The sequence below is a fragment of the Channa argus genome, unplaced genomic scaffold (assembly GCF_033026475.1).
Source record: "Channa argus isolate prfri unplaced genomic scaffold, Channa argus male v1.0 Contig068, whole genome shotgun sequence".
NCBI classification, from domain to species: Eukaryota; Metazoa; Chordata; class Actinopteri; order Anabantiformes; family Channidae; genus Channa; species Channa argus.
Genome location: NW_027125287.1, coordinates 128,832 through 144,905, shown reverse-complemented (window position 1 = coordinate 144,905; position 16,074 = coordinate 128,832). Strand labels below are relative to the sequence as shown.

General features: G+C 45.2%; 3 non-coding genes across 3 annotated transcripts; all 3 read right to left on the bottom strand.

Moving 5' to 3' along the window:
- Positions 1 to 3,478: 3,478 nt before the first annotated feature.
- trnad-guc (transfer RNA aspartic acid (anticodon GUC)) lies at positions 3,479 to 3,550 on the bottom strand. Its single transcript has one exon. It is a non-coding gene; the product is annotated as a tRNA-Asp (tRNA).
- Positions 3,551 to 6,126: 2,576 nt separating this feature from the next.
- trnad-guc (transfer RNA aspartic acid (anticodon GUC)) lies at positions 6,127 to 6,198 on the bottom strand. The gene has a single exon. It is a non-coding gene; the product is annotated as a tRNA-Asp (tRNA).
- Positions 6,199 to 14,563: 8,365 nt separating this feature from the next.
- trnaf-gaa (transfer RNA phenylalanine (anticodon GAA)) lies at positions 14,564 to 14,636 on the bottom strand. Its single transcript has one exon. It is a non-coding gene; the product is annotated as a tRNA-Phe (tRNA).
- Positions 14,637 to 16,074: the final 1,438 nt, after the last annotated feature.

Below are 16,074 nucleotides of genomic sequence, written 5' to 3'. Positions count from 1 at the left end.
GTCGTCGTTCAACCTGTTGAGGAGTTCCTTTCCTGCAATTGCATGCCCTCTTCTTGGTGCACGCGATATGGCAAACAGCATGTGCAAATTGGTCAAAGAAATCGAAAAGGGCAAGCAGCAAGTGCAAATTGGTCAAAGAAATCGAAAAGGGTTATGCGAGACTACAGAAGAAAGTTAAGAACCAATTTCTAAACAGCCTCAGTTTGGACAAAGCCACCACATACTATCAATCTGCATTTGAAAAGGAACGTTACCTACGGGCCTGAATATGAAAGCCTGCTTTTGCCTGTTAGATCTTTTGCAGTCACTCCAGAGTAGTCGCCGAAAAAAGGCTGTGTCTTTGACAGAGTGGACGATTACTGGCTAAAGTTGCAATGGTCGTTATTCAATTTCAGTTTTGAGTATCTGTTGACTACAATTGCGCGCCCTCTTCTTGTTGGACGCGATATGGCAAACAGCATGTGCAAATTGGTCAAAGAAATCAAAAAGGGTTTTGCGAGACTACAGAAGATTGTTAAGAACCAATTTCTAAACAGCCTTTGTTTCTCCCATGAAAAACAGCTGCACTGAAGAAGCAGCCCTAGGATGTCAATTACCACAGCTTCAATCCCCTCTCCACGCTACACTGGCTTAGCATTGGACCGATCAGCCTCCACATATGAGCATGGTCCCCATTAAGCTGAGAAAGTACCTATTGTACACTAGGATTTTGGAAAGCCCCTTAGAGTCGACCTTGCACGATAATGTGTCGCTTTGTGGTTAGATGCTACCCTCTGAAAGTAATACCCTACGTGGCTAAATTCTGTAGTGTAGTGGATATCACCTTGGCCTAACATGCATAAAGGTCCCTCGTTCGAAATCAGGCAGAAACCCTTTTGCTATCCATTATCCTGTGCACAGTCAGTCTGGGTGGATTGCCTTGTAAAAGGGGTTGTCTCAGCTCTAACAATTAGAAAGGCAACACTTTTGGTTTTAGTACTACAAAGTTCGATAAAGATCCTTTCATCCCAAAACCCCTGAGGAGTAAACTTCCACGACCGTGGTATTCTTCTTGCTGGGAAGCTACGCTCTGAAGTAGCTCGTCAAAGTCGCCGATTTCTGTGGTGTAGCGGTTATCAAGTTCGCCTCACACGTGAAAGGTCCCTGGCCTGAAACCAGGCAGAAACACAATTGTTGTTATTTAAAGATGACATTCACACTCAAGCTGTGTCAGAGGGTTGACTAAGTTCTTACACATGCTTGCAATGGTCGTCGTTCAATTTCAGTTTTAAGTTACCTGTTGAGGAGTTCCTTTCCTGCAATTGCATGCCCTCTTCTTGGTGCACGCGATATGGCAAACAGCATGTGCAAATTGGTCAAAGAAATCGAAAAGGGCAAGCAGCAAGTGCAAATTGGTCAAAGAAATCGAAAAGGGTTATGCGAGACTACAGAAGAAAGTTAAGAACCAATTTCTAAACAGCCTCAGTTTGGACAAAGCCACCACATACTATCAATCTGCATTTGAAAAGGAACGTTACCTACGGGCCTGAATATGAAAGCCTGCTTTTGCCTGTTAGATCTTTTGCAGTCACTCCAGAGTAGTCGCCGAAAAAAGGCTGTGTCTTTGACAGAGTGGACGATTACTGGCTAAAGTTGCAATGGTCGTTATTCAATTTCAGTTTTGAGTATCTGTTGACTACAATTTCACGCCCTCTTCTTGTTGGGCGCGATATGGCAAACAGCATGTGCAAATTGGTCAAAGAAATCAAAAAGGGTTTTGCGAGACTACAGAAGATTGTTAAAAACCAATTTCTAAACAGCCTTTGTTTCTCCCATGAAAAACAGCTGCACTGAAGAAGCAGCCCTAGGATGTCAATCAATTACCACAGCTTCAATCCCCTCTCCACGCTACACTGGCTTAGCATTGGACCGATCAGCCTCCACATATGAGCATGGTCCCCATTAAGCTGAGAAAGTACCTATTGTACACTAGGATTTTGGAAAGCCCCTTAGAGTCGACCTTGCACGATAATGTGTCGCTTTGTGGTTAGATGCTACCCTCTGAAAGTAATACCCTACGTGGCTAAATTCTGTAGTGTAGTGGATATCACCTTGGCCTAACATGCATAAAGGTCCCTCGTTCGAAATCAGGCAGAAACCCTTTTGCTATCCATTATCATGTGCACAGTCAGTCTGGGTGGATTGCCTTGTAAAAGGGGTTGTCTCAGCTCTAACAATTAGAAAAGCAACACTTTTGGTTTTAGTACTACAAAGTTCGATAAAGATCCTTTCATCCCAAAACCCCTGAGGAGTAAACTTCCACGACCGTGGTATTCTTCTTGCTGGGAAGCTACGCTCTGAAGTAGCTCGTCAAAGTCGCCGATTTCTGTGGTGTAGCGGTTATCAAGTTCGCCTCACACGTGAAAGGTCCCTGGCCTGAAACCAGGCAGAAACACAATTGTTGTTATTTAAAGATGACATTAACACTCAAGGTGTGTCAGTGGGTTGACTAATGGTCGTCGTCGTTCAATTTCAGTTTTGAGTTACCTGTTGAGGAGTTCCTTTCCTGCAATTGCATGCCCTCTTCTTGGTGCACGCGATATGGCAAACAGCATGTGCAAATTGGTCAAAGAAATCGAAAAGGGTTATGCGAGACTACAGAAGAAAGTTAAGAACCAATTTCTAAACAGCTTCCGTTTGGACAAAGCCACCACATACTATTAATCGAAATAGAGACTTTCTCCAATGAAAAATAGCTGCACTTGCAGCAGCAGCCCTAGGATGTCAATTACAACAGGCGGAGATCCTGTACACTATACTAACGAGGACTGGAACAGCACTGGCCCCGGCCATGCCCCTGGTGTAGTTACGCTGTTCTGATGCCATTACTTTTAATCGCTCAAGGTTGGACAAAAATGCATCACTTGTCAAATTACGCCCCTACGTTCTCCGGCAATCTGCATTTGAAAAGGAACGTTACCTACGGGCCTGAATGTGAAAGCCTGCTTTTGCCTACGCTCTGAAGTAGCTCGTCAAAGTCGCCGGTATCTGTGGTGTAGCGGTTATCAAGTTCGCCTCACACGTGAAAGGTCCCTGGCCTGAAATCAGGCAGAAACACAATTGTTGTTATTTTAAAATGACATTTACACTCAAGCTGTGTCAGTGGGTTGACTAAGTTCTTACACATGCTTGCTCCGTAAAACAACCTGAAATCACAGAATGGCACACATAGAGACTACCTTCCAAACCGTCTTAAGTACAAAAACAAAAGGTAAGGGGACTCTTGGCATCGTACGCAAGACAGAGGTGGTGTAATGCCAAAACCCGGGATCAAACCAGGGACCTTTAAATCTTCAGTCTAACGCTCTCCCAACTGAGCTATTTTGGCACAACACCCGATGACTTCTTCTGGCCATCATTTGGAAATGCAAGCCTCCTCAACCAAGCCGAAGACGTATTGCGGGAAATTTCAACTGTCCGGGACAAAGGCAAAAAGACTCTCCCCGTCGGGGAATCGAACCCCGGTCTTCCGCGTGACAGGCGGAGATACTGTCCACTATACTAACGAGGACTGGAAAAGCACTGCTCGTTTGCAGTCACGCCAGAGTAGTCGCTGGACAAAGGCTGTGTGCCTTTGACTGAGCGCACCATTACTGGCTAAAGTTGCAATGGTCGTCGTTCAATTTCAGTTTTCAGTTACCTGTTGAGGAGTTCCTTTCCTGCAATTGCATGCCCTCTTTTTGGTGCACGCGATATGGCAAACAGCATGTGCAAATTGGTTAAAGAAATCGAAAAAGGCAAGCAGCAAGTGCAAATTGGTCAAAGAAATCGAAAAGGGTTATGTGAGACTACAGAAGAAAGTTAAGAACCAATTTCTAAACAGCCTCACTTTGGACAAAGCCACCACATACTATTAATTGAAATAGAGACTTTCTCCCATGAAAAATAGCTGCACTTGCAGCAGCAGCCCTAGGATGTCAATTACAACAGGCGGAGATACTGTCCACTATACTAATGAAGACTGGAACAGCACTGCCCCCGGCCATGCCCCTGGTGTAGTTACGCCGTGCTGATGCCATTACTTTTACTCGCTCAAGGTTGGACAAAAAAGCATCACTTGTCAAATTACGCCCCTACGTTCTCCGGCAATCTGCATTTGAAAAGGAACGTTACCTACGGGCCTGAATGTGAAAACCTGCTTTTGCCTGTTAGATCTTTTGCAGTCACTCCAGAGTAGTCGCCGAAAAAAGGCTGTGTTTTTGACAGAACGGACGATTACTGGCTAAAGTTGCAATGGTCGTTATTCAATTTCAGTTTTGAGTATCTGTTGACTACAATTGCGCGCCCTCTTTTTGTTGGACGCGATATGGCAAACAGCATGTGCAAATTGGTCAAAGAAATCAAAAAGGGTTTTGCGAGACTACAGAAGATTGTTAAGAACCAATTTCTAAACAGCCTTTGTTTCTCCCATGAAAAACAGCTGCACTGAAGCAGCAGCCCTAGGATGTCAATTACCACAGCTTCAATCCCCTCTCCACGCTACACTGGCTTAGCATTGGACCGATCAGCCTCCACATATGAGCATGGTCCCCATTAAGCTGAGAAAGTACCTATTGTGCACTAGGATTTTGGAAAGCCCCTTAGAGTCGACCTTGCACGATAATGTGTCGCTTTGTGGTTAGATGCTACCCTCTGAAAGTAATGCCCTACGTGGCTAAATTCTGTAGTGTAGTGGATATCACCTTGGCCTAACATGCATAAAGGTCCCTCGTTCGAAATCAGGCAGAAACCCTTTTGCTATCCATTATCATGTGCACAGTCAGTCTGGGTGGATTGCCTTGTAAAAGGGGTTGTCTCAGCTCTAACAATTAGAAAGGCAACACTTTTGGTTTTAGTACTACAAAGTTCGATAAAGATCCTTTCATCCCAAAACCCCTGAGGAGTAAACTTCCACGACCGTGGTATTCTTCTTGCTGGGAAGCTACGCTCTGAAGTAGCTCGTCAAAGTCGCCGATTTCTGTGGTGTAGCGGTTATCAAGTTCGCCTCACACGTGAAAGGTCCCTGGCCTGAAACCAGGCAGAAACACAATTGTTGTTATTTTAAGATGACATTCACACTCAAGCTGTGTCAGTGGGTTGACTAAGTTCTTACACATGCTTGCAATGGTCGTCGTTCAATTTCAGTTTTGAGTTACCTGTTGAGGAGTTCCTTTTCTGCAATTGCATGCCCTCTTCTTGGTGCACGCGATATGGCAAACAGCATGTGCAAATTGGTCAAAGAAATTGAAAAGGGTTATGCGAGACTACAGACGAAAGTTATAAACCAATTTCTAAACAGCCTCAGTTTGGACAAAGCCACCACATACTATTAATCGAAATAGAGACTTTCTCCAATGAAAAATAGCTGCACTTGCAGCAGCAGCCCTAGGATGTCAATTACAACAGGCGGAGATCCTGTCCGCTATACTAACGAGGACTGGAACAGCACTGGCCCCGGCCATGCCCCTGGTGTAGTTACGCCGTTCTGATGCCATTAGTTTTACTCGCACAAGGTTGGATAAAAATGCATCACTTGTCAAATTACGCCCCTACGTTCTCCGGCAATCTGCATTTGAAAAGGAACGTTACCTACGGGCGTGAATGTGAAAGCCTGCTTTTGCCTACGCTCTGAAGTAGCCCGTCAAAGTCGCCGGTATCTGTGGTGTAGCGGTTATCAAGTTCGCCTCACACGTGAAAGGTCCCTAGCCTGAAATCAGGCAGAAACACAATTGTTGTTATTTTAAGATGACATTCACACTCAAGCTGTGTCAGTGGGTTGACTAAGTTCTTACACATGCTTGCTCCGTAAAACAACCTGAAATCACAGAATGGCACACATAGAGACTACCTTCCAAACCGTCTTAAGTACAAAAACAAAAGGTTAGGGGACTCTTGGCATCGTACGCAAGACAGAGGTGGTGTAATGCCAAAACCCAGGATCAAACCAGGGACCTTTAAATCTTCAGTCTAACGCTCTCCCAACTGAGCTATTTAGGCACAACAACCGATGACTTCTTCTGGCCATCGCTTGCAAATGCAAGCCTCCTCAACCAAGCCAAAGACGTATTGCGGGAAATTTCAACTGTCCGGGACAAAGGCAAAAAGACTCTCCCCGTCGGGGAATCGAACCCCGGTCTTCCACGTGACAGGCGGAGATACTGTCCACTATACTAACGAGGACTGGAAAAGCACTGCTCGTTTGCAGTCTCGCCAGAGTAGTCGATGGACAAAGGCTGTGTGCCTTTGACTAAGCGGACCATTACTGGCTAAAGTTGCAATGGTCAGCGTTCAATTTCAGTTTTGAGTACCTGTTGAGGAGTCCCTTTCCTGCAATTGCATGCCCTCTTCTTGGTGCACGCGATATGGCAAACAGCATGTGCAAATTGGTTAAAGAAATCGAAAAAGGCAAGCAGCAAGTGCAAATTGGTCAAAGAAATCGAAAAGGGTTATGCGAGACTACAGAAGAAAGTTAAGAACCAATTTCTAAACAGCCTCACTTTGGACAAAGCCACCACATACTATTAATTGAAATAGAGACTTTCTCCCATGAAAAATAGCTGCACTTGCAGCAGCAGCCCTAGGATGTCAATTACAACAGGCGGAGATACTGTCCACTATACTAATGAAGACTGGAACAGCACTGCCCCCAGCCATGCCCCTGGTGTAGTTACGCCGTGCTGATGCCATTACTTTTACTCGCTCAAGGTTGGACAAAAAAGCATCACTTGTCAAATTACGCCCCTACGTTCTCCGGCAATCTGCATTTGAAAAGGAACATTACCTACGGGCCTGAATGTGAAAACCTGCTTTTGCCTGTTAGATCTTTTGCAGTCACTCCAGAGTAGTCGCCGAAAAAAGGCTGTGTCTTTGACAGAGCGGACGATTACTGGCTAAAGTTGCAATGGTCGTTATTCAATTTCAGTTTTGAGTATCTGTTGACTACAATTGCGCGCCCTCTTTTTGTTGGACGCGATATGGCAAACAGCATGTGCAAATTGGTCAAAGAAATCAAAAAGGGTTTTGCGAGACTACAGAAGATTGTTAAGAACCAATTTCTAAACAGCCTTTGTTTCTCCCATGAAAAACAGCTGCACTGAAGCAGCAGCCCTAGGATGTCAATTACCACAGCTTCAATCCCCTCTCCACGCTACACTGGCTTAGCATTGGACCGATCAGCCTCCACATATGAGCATGGTCCCCATTAAGCTGACAAAGTACCTACTGTGCACTAAGATTTTGGAAAGCCCCTTAGAGTCGACCTTGCACGATAATGTGTCGCTTTGTGGTTAGATGCTACCCTCTGAAAGTAATACCCTACGTGGCTAAATTCTGTAGTGTAGTGGATATCACCTTGGCCTAACATGCATAAAGGTCCCTCGTTCGAAATCAGGCAGAAACCCTTTTGCTATCCATTATCCTGTGCACAGTCAGTCTGGGTGGATTGCCTTGTAAAAGGGGTTGTCTCAGCTCTAACAATTAGAAAGGCAACACTTTTGGTTTTAGTACTACAAAGTTCGATAAAGATCCTTTCATCCCAAAACCCCTGAGGAGTAAACTTCCACGACCGTGTTATTCTTCTTGCTGGGAAGCTACGCTCTGAAGTAGCTCGTCAAAGTCGCCGATTTCTGTGGTGTAGCGGTTATCAAGTTCGCCTCACAGGTGAAAGGTCCCTGGCCTGAAACCAGGCAGAAACACAATTGTTGTTATTTTAAGATGACATTCACACTCAAGCTGTGTCAGTGGGTTGACTAAGTTCTTACACATGCTTGCAATGGTCGTCGTTCAATTTCAGTTTTGAGTTACCTGTTGAGGAGTTCCTTTTCTGCAATTGCATGCCCTCTTCTTGGTGCACGCGATATGGCAAACAGCATGTGCAAATTGGTCAAAGAAATTGAAAAGGGTTATGCGAGACTACAGAAGAAAGTTAAGAACCAATTTCTAAACAGCCTCAGTTTGGACAAAGCCACCACATACTATTAATCGAAATAGAGACTTTCTCCAATGAAAAATAGCTGCACTTGCAGCAGCAGCCCTAGGATGTCAATTACAACAGGCGGAGATCCTGTCCGCTATACTAACGAGGACTGGAACAGCACTGGCCCCGGCCATGCCCCTGGTGTAGTTACGCCGTTCTGATGCCATTAGTTTTACTCGCACAAGGTTGGATAAAAATGCATCACTTGTCAAATTACGCCCCTACGTTCTCCGGCAATCTGCATTTGAAAAGGAACGTTACCTACGGGCGTGAATGTGAAAGCCTGCTTTTGCCTACGCTCTGAAGTAGCCCGTCAAAGTCGCCGGTATCTGTGGTGTAGCGGTTATCAAGTTCGCCTCACACGTGAAAGGTCCCTAGCCTGAAATCAGGCAGAAACACAATTGTTGTTATTTTAAGATGACATTCACACTCAAGCTGTGTCAGTGGGTTGACTAAGTTCTTACACATGCTTGCTCCGTAAAACAACCTGAAATCACAGAATGGCACACATAGAGACTACCTTCCGAACCGTCTTAAGTACAAAAACAAAAGTTTAGGGGCCTCTTGGCATCGTACGCAAGACAGAGGTGGTGTAATGCCGAAACCCGGGATCGAACCAGGGACTTTTAGACCTTCAGTCTAACACTCTCCCAACTGAGCTATTTCGGCACAACAACCGACGACTTCTTCTGGCCATCATTTGCAAATGCAAGCCTCCTCACCTAAGCAGAAGACGCATTGCGGGAAATTTCAATTGTCCGGGAGAAAGGCAAAAAGACTCTCCCCATCCGGTAATCGAACCCCGGTCTTCCGCATGACAGGCGGAGATACTGTCCACTATACTAACGAGGACTGGAAACGCACTGCTCGTTTGCAGTCACGCCAGAGTAGTCGCTGGACAAAGGCTGTGTGCCTTTGACTAAGCGGACCATTACTGGCTAAAGTTGCAATGGTCGTCGTTCAATTTCAGTTTTGAGTACCTGTTGAGGAGTCCCTTTCCTGCAATTGCATGCCCTCTTCTTGGTGCACGCGATATGGCAAACAGCATGTGCAAATTGGTCAAAGAAATCGAAAAGGGCAAGCAGCAAGTGCAAATTGGTCAAAGAAATCGAAAAGGGTTATGCGAGACTACAGAAGAAAGTTAAGAACCAATTTCTAAACAGCCTCAGTTTGGACAAAGCCACCACATACTATTAATCGAAATAGAGACTTTCTCCCATGAAAAATAGCTGCACTTGCAGCAGCAGCCCTAGGATGTCAATTACAACAGGCGGAGATACTGTCCACTATAATAACGAGGACTGGAACAGCACTGCCCCCGACCATGCCCCTGGTGTACTTACGCCGTTCTGATGCCATTACTTTTACTCGCTCAAGGTTGGACAAAAAAGCATCAATTGTCAAATTACGCCCCTACGTTCTCCGGCAATCTGCATTTGAAAAGGAACGTTACCTACGGGCCTGAATGTGAAAGCCTGCTTTTGCCTGTTAGATCTTTTGCAGTCACTCCAGGGTAGTCGCCGAAAAAAGGCTGTGTCTTTGACAGAGCGGACGATTACTGGCTAAAGTTGCAATGGTCGTTATTCAATTTCAGTTTTGAGTACCTGTTGAGGAGTTCCTTTCCTGCAATTGGATGCCCTATTCTTGGTGCACGCAATATGGCAAACAGTATGTGTAAATTGGTCAAAGAAATCGAAAAGGGCAAGCAGCAAGTGCAAATTGGTCAAAGAAATCGAAAAGGGTTATGCGAGATTACAGAAGAAAGTTAAGAAACAATTTCTAAACAGCCTCAGCTTGGACAAAGCCACCACATACTATTAATTGAAATAGAGACTTTCTCCCATGAAAAATAGCTGCACTTGCAGCAGCAGCCCTAGGATGTCAATTACAACAGGCGGAGATACTGTCCACTATACTAATGAGGACTGGAACAGCACTGCCCCCGGCCATGCCCCTGGTGTAATTACGCCGTTCTGATGCCATTACTTTTACTCGCTCAAGGTTGGACAAAAAAGCATCACTTGTCAAATTACGCCCCTACGTTCTCCGGCAATCTGCATTTGAAAAGGAACGTTACCTACGGGCCTGAATGTGAAAGCCTGCTTTTGCCTGTTAGATCTTTTGCAGTCACTCCAAATTAGTCGCCGAAAAAAGGCTGTGTCTTTAACAGAGCGGACGATTACTGGCTAAAGTTGCAATGGTCGTTATTCAATTTCAGTTTTGAGTATCTGTTGACTACAATTGCGCGCCCTCTTCTTGTTGGACGCGATATGGCAAACAGCATGTGCAAATTGGTCAAAGAAATCAAAAAGGGTTTTGCGAGACTACAGAAGATTGTTAAGAACCAATTTCTAAACAGCCTTTGTTTCTCCCATGAAAAACAGCTGCACTGAAGCAGCAGCCCCAGGATGTCAATTACCACAGCTTCAATCCCCTCTCCACGCTACACTGGCTTAGCATTGGACCGATCAGCCTCCACATATGAGCATGGTCCCCATTAAGCTGAGAAAGTACCTATTGTGCACTAGGATTTTTGAAAGCCCCTTAGAGTCGACCTTGCACGATAATGTGTCGCTTTGTGGTTAGATGCTACCCTCTGAAAGTAATACCCTACGTGGCTAAATTCTGTAGTGTAGTGGATATCACCTTGGCCTAACATGCATAAAGGTCCCTCGTTCGAAATCAGGCAGAAACCCTTTTGCTATCCATTATCATGTGCACAGTCAGTCTGGGTGGATTGCCTTGTAAAAGGGGTTGTCTCAGCTCTAACAATTAGAAAGGCAACACTTTTGGTTTTAGTACTACAAAGTTCGATAAAGATCCTTTCATCCCAAAACCCCTGAGGAGTAAACTTCCACGACCGTGTTATTCTTCTTGCTGGGAAGCTACGCTCTGAAGTAGCTCGTCAAAGTCGCCGATTTCTGTGGTGTAGCGGTTATCAAGTTCGCCTCACAGGTGAAAGGTCCCTGGCCTGAAACCAGGCAGAAACACAATTGTTGTTATTTTAAGATGACATTCACACTCAAGCTGTGTCAGTGGGTTGACTAAGTTCTTACACATGCTTGCAATGGTCGTCGTTCAATTTCAGTTTTGAGTTACCTGTTGAGGAGTTCCTTTCCTGCAATTGCATGCCCTCTTCTTGGTGCACGCGATATGGCAAACAGCATGTGCAAATTGGTCAAAGAAATTGAAAAGGGTTATGCGAGACTACAGAAGAAAGTTAAGAACCAATTTCTAAACAGCCTCAGTTTGGACAAAGCCACCACATACTATTAATCGAAATAGAGACTTTCTCCAATGAAAAATAGCTGCACTTGCAGCAGCAGCCCTAGGATGTCAATTACAACAGGCGGAGATCCTGTCCGCTATACTAACGAGGACTGGAACAGCACTGGCCCCGGCCATGCCCCTGGTGTAGTTACGCCGTTCTGATGCCATTACTTTTACTCGCTCAAGGTTGGACAAAAAAGCATCACTTGTCAAATTACGCCCCTACGTTCTCCGGCAATCTGCATTTGAAATGGAACGTTACCTACGGGCCTGAATGTGAAAGCCTGCTTTTGCCTGTTAGATCTTTTGCAGTCACTCCAGAGTAGTCGCCGAAAAAAGGCTGTGTCTTTGACAGAGCGGACGATTACTGGCTAAAGTTGCAATGGTCGTTATTCAATTTCAGTTTGTAGTACCTGTTGAGGAGTTCCTTTCCTGCAATTGCATGCCCTATTCTTGGTGCACGCAATATGGCAAACAGCATGTGCAAATTGGTCAAAGAAATCAAAAAGGGTAAGCAGCAAGTGCAAATTGGTCAAAAAAATCGAAAAGGGTTATGCGAGACTACAGAAGAAAGTTAAGAACCAATTTCTAAACAGCCTCAGTTTGGACAAAGCCACCAGATACTTTTAATCGAAATAGAGACTTTCTCCCATGAAAAATAGCTGCACTTGCAGCAGCAGTCCTAGGATGTCAATTGCAAAAGGCGGAGATCCTGTCCACTATACTAACGAGGAGTGGAACAGCACTGGCCCCGGCCATACCCCTGGTGTAGTTACGCTGTTCTGATGCTATTACTTTTAATCGCTCAAGGTTGGACAAAAAAGCATCACTTGTCAAATTACGCCCCTACGTTCTCCGGCAATCTGCATTTGAAAAGGAACGTTACCTACGGGCCTGAATGTGAAAGCCTGCTTTTGCCTGTTAGATCTTTTGCAGTCACTCCAGATTAGTCGCCGAAAAAAGGCTGTGTCTTTAACAGAGCGGACGATTACTGGCTAAAGTTGCAATGGTCGTTATTCAATTTCAGTTTTGAGTATCTGTTGACTACAATTGCGCGACCTCTTCTTGTTGGACGCGATATGGCAAACAGCATGTGCAAATTGGTCAAAGAAATCAAAAAGGGTTTTGCGAGACTACAGAAGATTGTTAAGAACCAATTTCTAAACAGCCTTTGTTTCTCCCATGAAAAACAGCTGCACTGAAGCACCAGCCCTAGGATGTCAATTACCACAGCTTCAATCCCCTCTCCACGCTACACTGGCTTATCATTGGACCGATCAGCCTCCACATATGAGCATGGTCCCCATTAAGCTGAGAAAGTACCTATTGTGCACTAGGATTTTGGAAAGCCCCTTAGAGTCGACCTTGCACGATAATGTGTCGCTTTGTGGTTAGATGCTACCCTCTGAAAGTAATACCCTACGTGGCTAAATTCTGTAGTGTAGTGGATATCACCTTGGCCTAACATGCATAAAGGTCCCTCGTTCGAAATCAGGCAGAAACCCTTTTGCTATCCATTATCATGTGCACAGTCAGTCTGGGTGGATTGCCTTGTAAAAGAGGTTGTCTCAGCTCTAACAATTAGAAAGGCAACACTTTTGGTTTTAGTACTACAAAGTTCGATAAAGATCCTTTCATCCCAAAACCCCTGAGGAGTAAACTTCCACGACCGTGGTATTCTTCTTGCTGGGAAGCTACGCTCTGAAGTAGCTCGTCAAAGTCGCCGATTTCTGTGGTGTAGCGGTTATCAAGTTCGCCTCACACGTGAAAGGTCCCTGGCCTGAAACCAGGCAGAAACACAGTTGTTGTTATTTAAAGATGACATTACCACTCAAGCTGTGTCAGTGGGTTGGCTAAGTTCTTACACATGCTTGCAATGGTCGTCGTTCAATTTCAGTTTTGAGTTACCTGTTGAGGAGTTCCTTTCCTGCAATTGCATGCCCTCTTCTTGGTGCACGCGATATGGCAAACAGCATGTGCAAATTGGTCAAAGAAATCGAAAAGGGTTATGCGAGACTACAGAAGAAAGTTAAGAACCAATTTCTAAACAGCCTCAGTTTGGACAAAGCCACCACATACTATTAATCGAAATAGAGACTTTCTCCCATGAAAAATAGCTGCACTTGCAGCAGCAGCCCTAGGATGTCAATTACAACAGGCGGAGATACTGTCCACTATACTAACGAGGACTGGAACAGCACTGCCCCCGACCATGCCCCTGGTGTAGTTACGCCGTTCTGATGCCATTACTTTTACTCGCTCAAGGTTGGACAAAAAAGCATCACTTGTCAAATTACGCCCCTACGTTCTCCGGCAATCTGCATTTGAAAAGGAACGTTACCTACGGGCCTGAATGTGAAAGCCTGCTTTTGCCTGTTAGATCTTTTGCAGTCACTCCAGAGTAGTCGCCGAAAAAAGGCTGTGTCTTTGACAGAGCGGACGATTACTGGCTAAAGTTGCAATGGTCGTTATTCAATTTCAGTTTTGAGTACCTGTTGAGGAGTTCCTTTCCTGCAATTGGATGCCCTATTCTTGGTGCACGCAATATGGCAAACAGCATGTGCAAATTGGTCAAAGAAATCGAAAAGGGCAAGCAGCAAGTGCAAATTGGTCAAAGAAATCGAAAAGGGTTATGCGAGATTACAGAAGAAAGTTAAGAACCAATTTCTAAACAGCCTCAGCTTGGACAAAGCCACAACATACTATTAATTGAAATAGAGACTTTCTCCCATGAAAAATAGCTGCACTTGCAGCAGCAGCCCTAGGATGTCCATTACAACAGGCGGAGATACTGTCCACTATACTAATGAGGACTGGAACAGCACTGGCCCCGGCCATGCCCCTGGTGTAGTTACGCCGTTCTGATGCCATTAGTTTTACTCGCACAAGGTTGGATAAAAATGCATCACTTGTCAAATTACGCCCCTACGTTCTCCGGCAATCTGCATTTGAAAAGGAACGTTACCTACGGGCCTGAATGTGAAAGCCTGCTTTTGCCTACGCTCTGAAGTAGCCCGTCAAAGTCGCCGGTATCTGTGGTGTAGCGGTTATCAAGTTCGCCTCACACGTGAAAGGTCCCTAGCCTGAAATCAGGCAGAAACACAATTGTTGTTATTTTAAGATGACATTCACACTCAAGCTGTGTCAGTGGGTTGACTAAGTTCTTACACATGCTTGCTCCGTAAAACAACCTGAAATCACAGAATGGCACACATAGAGACTACCTTCCGAACCGTCTTAAGTACAAAAACAAAAGTTTAGGGGCCTCTTGGCATCGTAAGCCGGACAGAGGTGGTGTAATGCCGAAACCCGGGATCGAACCAGGGACCTTCAGATCTTCAGTCTAACGCTCTCCCAATTGAGCTATTTCGGCACAACAACCGATGACTTCTTCTGGCCATCATTTGCAAATGCAAGCCTCCTCAACCAAGCCAAAGACGTATTGCGGGAAATTTCAACTGTCCGGGACAAAGGCAAAAAGACTCTCCCCGTCGGGGAATTGAACCCTGGTTTTCCGCGTGACAGGCGGAGATACCGTCCACTATACTAACGAGGACTGGAAAAGCACTGCTCGTTTGCAGTCTCGCCAGAGTAGTCGCTGGACAAAGGCTGTGTGCCTTTGACTGAGCGGACCATTACTGGCTAAAGTTGCAATGGTCGTCGTTCAACCTGTTGAGGAGTTCCTTTCCTGCAATTGCATGCCCTCTTCTTGGTGCACGCGATATGGCAAACAGCATGTGCAAATTGGTCAAAGAAATCGAAAAGGGCAAGCAGCAAGTGCAAATTGGTCAAAGAAATCGAAAAGGGTTATGCGAGACTACAGAAGAAAGTTAAGAACCAATTTCTAAACAGCCTCAGTTTGGACAAAGCCACCACATACTATCAATCTGCATTTGAAAAGGAACGTTACCTACGGGCCTGAATATGAAAGCCTGCTTTTGCCTGTTAGATCTTTTGCAGTCACTCCAGAGTAGTCGCCGAAAAAAGGCTGTGTCTTTGACAGAGTGGACGATTACTGGCTAAAGTTGCAATGGTCGTTATTCAATTTCAGTTTTGAGTATCTGTTGACTACAATTGCGCGCCCTCTTCTTGTTGGACGCGATATGGCAAACAGCATGTGCAAATTGGTCAAAGAAATCAAAAAGGGTTTTGCGAGACTACAGAAGATTGTTAAGAACCAATTTCTAAACAGCCTTTGTTTCTCCCATGAAAAACAGCTGCACTGAAGAAGCAGCCCTAGGATGTCAATTACCACAGCTTCAATCCCCTCTCCACGCTACACTGGCTTAGCATTGGACCGATCAGCCTCCACATATGAGCATGGTCCCCATTAAGCTGAGAAAGTACCTATTGTACACTAGGATTTTGGAAAGCCCCTTAGAGTCGACCTTGCACGATAATGTGTCGCTTTGTGGTTAGATGCTACCCTCTGAAAGTAATACCCTACGTGGCTAAATTCTGTAGTGTAGTGGATATCACCTTGGCCTAACATGCATAAAGGTCCCTCGTTCGAAATCAGGCAGAAACCCTTTTGCTATCCATTATCCTGTGCACAGTCAGTCTGGGTGGATTGCCTTGTAAAAGGGGTTGTCTCAGCTCTAACAATTAGAAAGGCAACACTTTTGGTTTTAGTACTACAAAGTTCGATAAAGATCCTTTCATCCCAAAACCCCTGAGGAGTAAACTTCCACGACCGTGGTATTCTTCTTGCTGGGAAGCTACGCTCTGAAGTAGCTCGTCAAAGTCGCCGATTTCTGTGGTGTAGCGGTTATCAAGTTCGCCTCACACGTGAAAGGTCCCTGGCCTGAAAC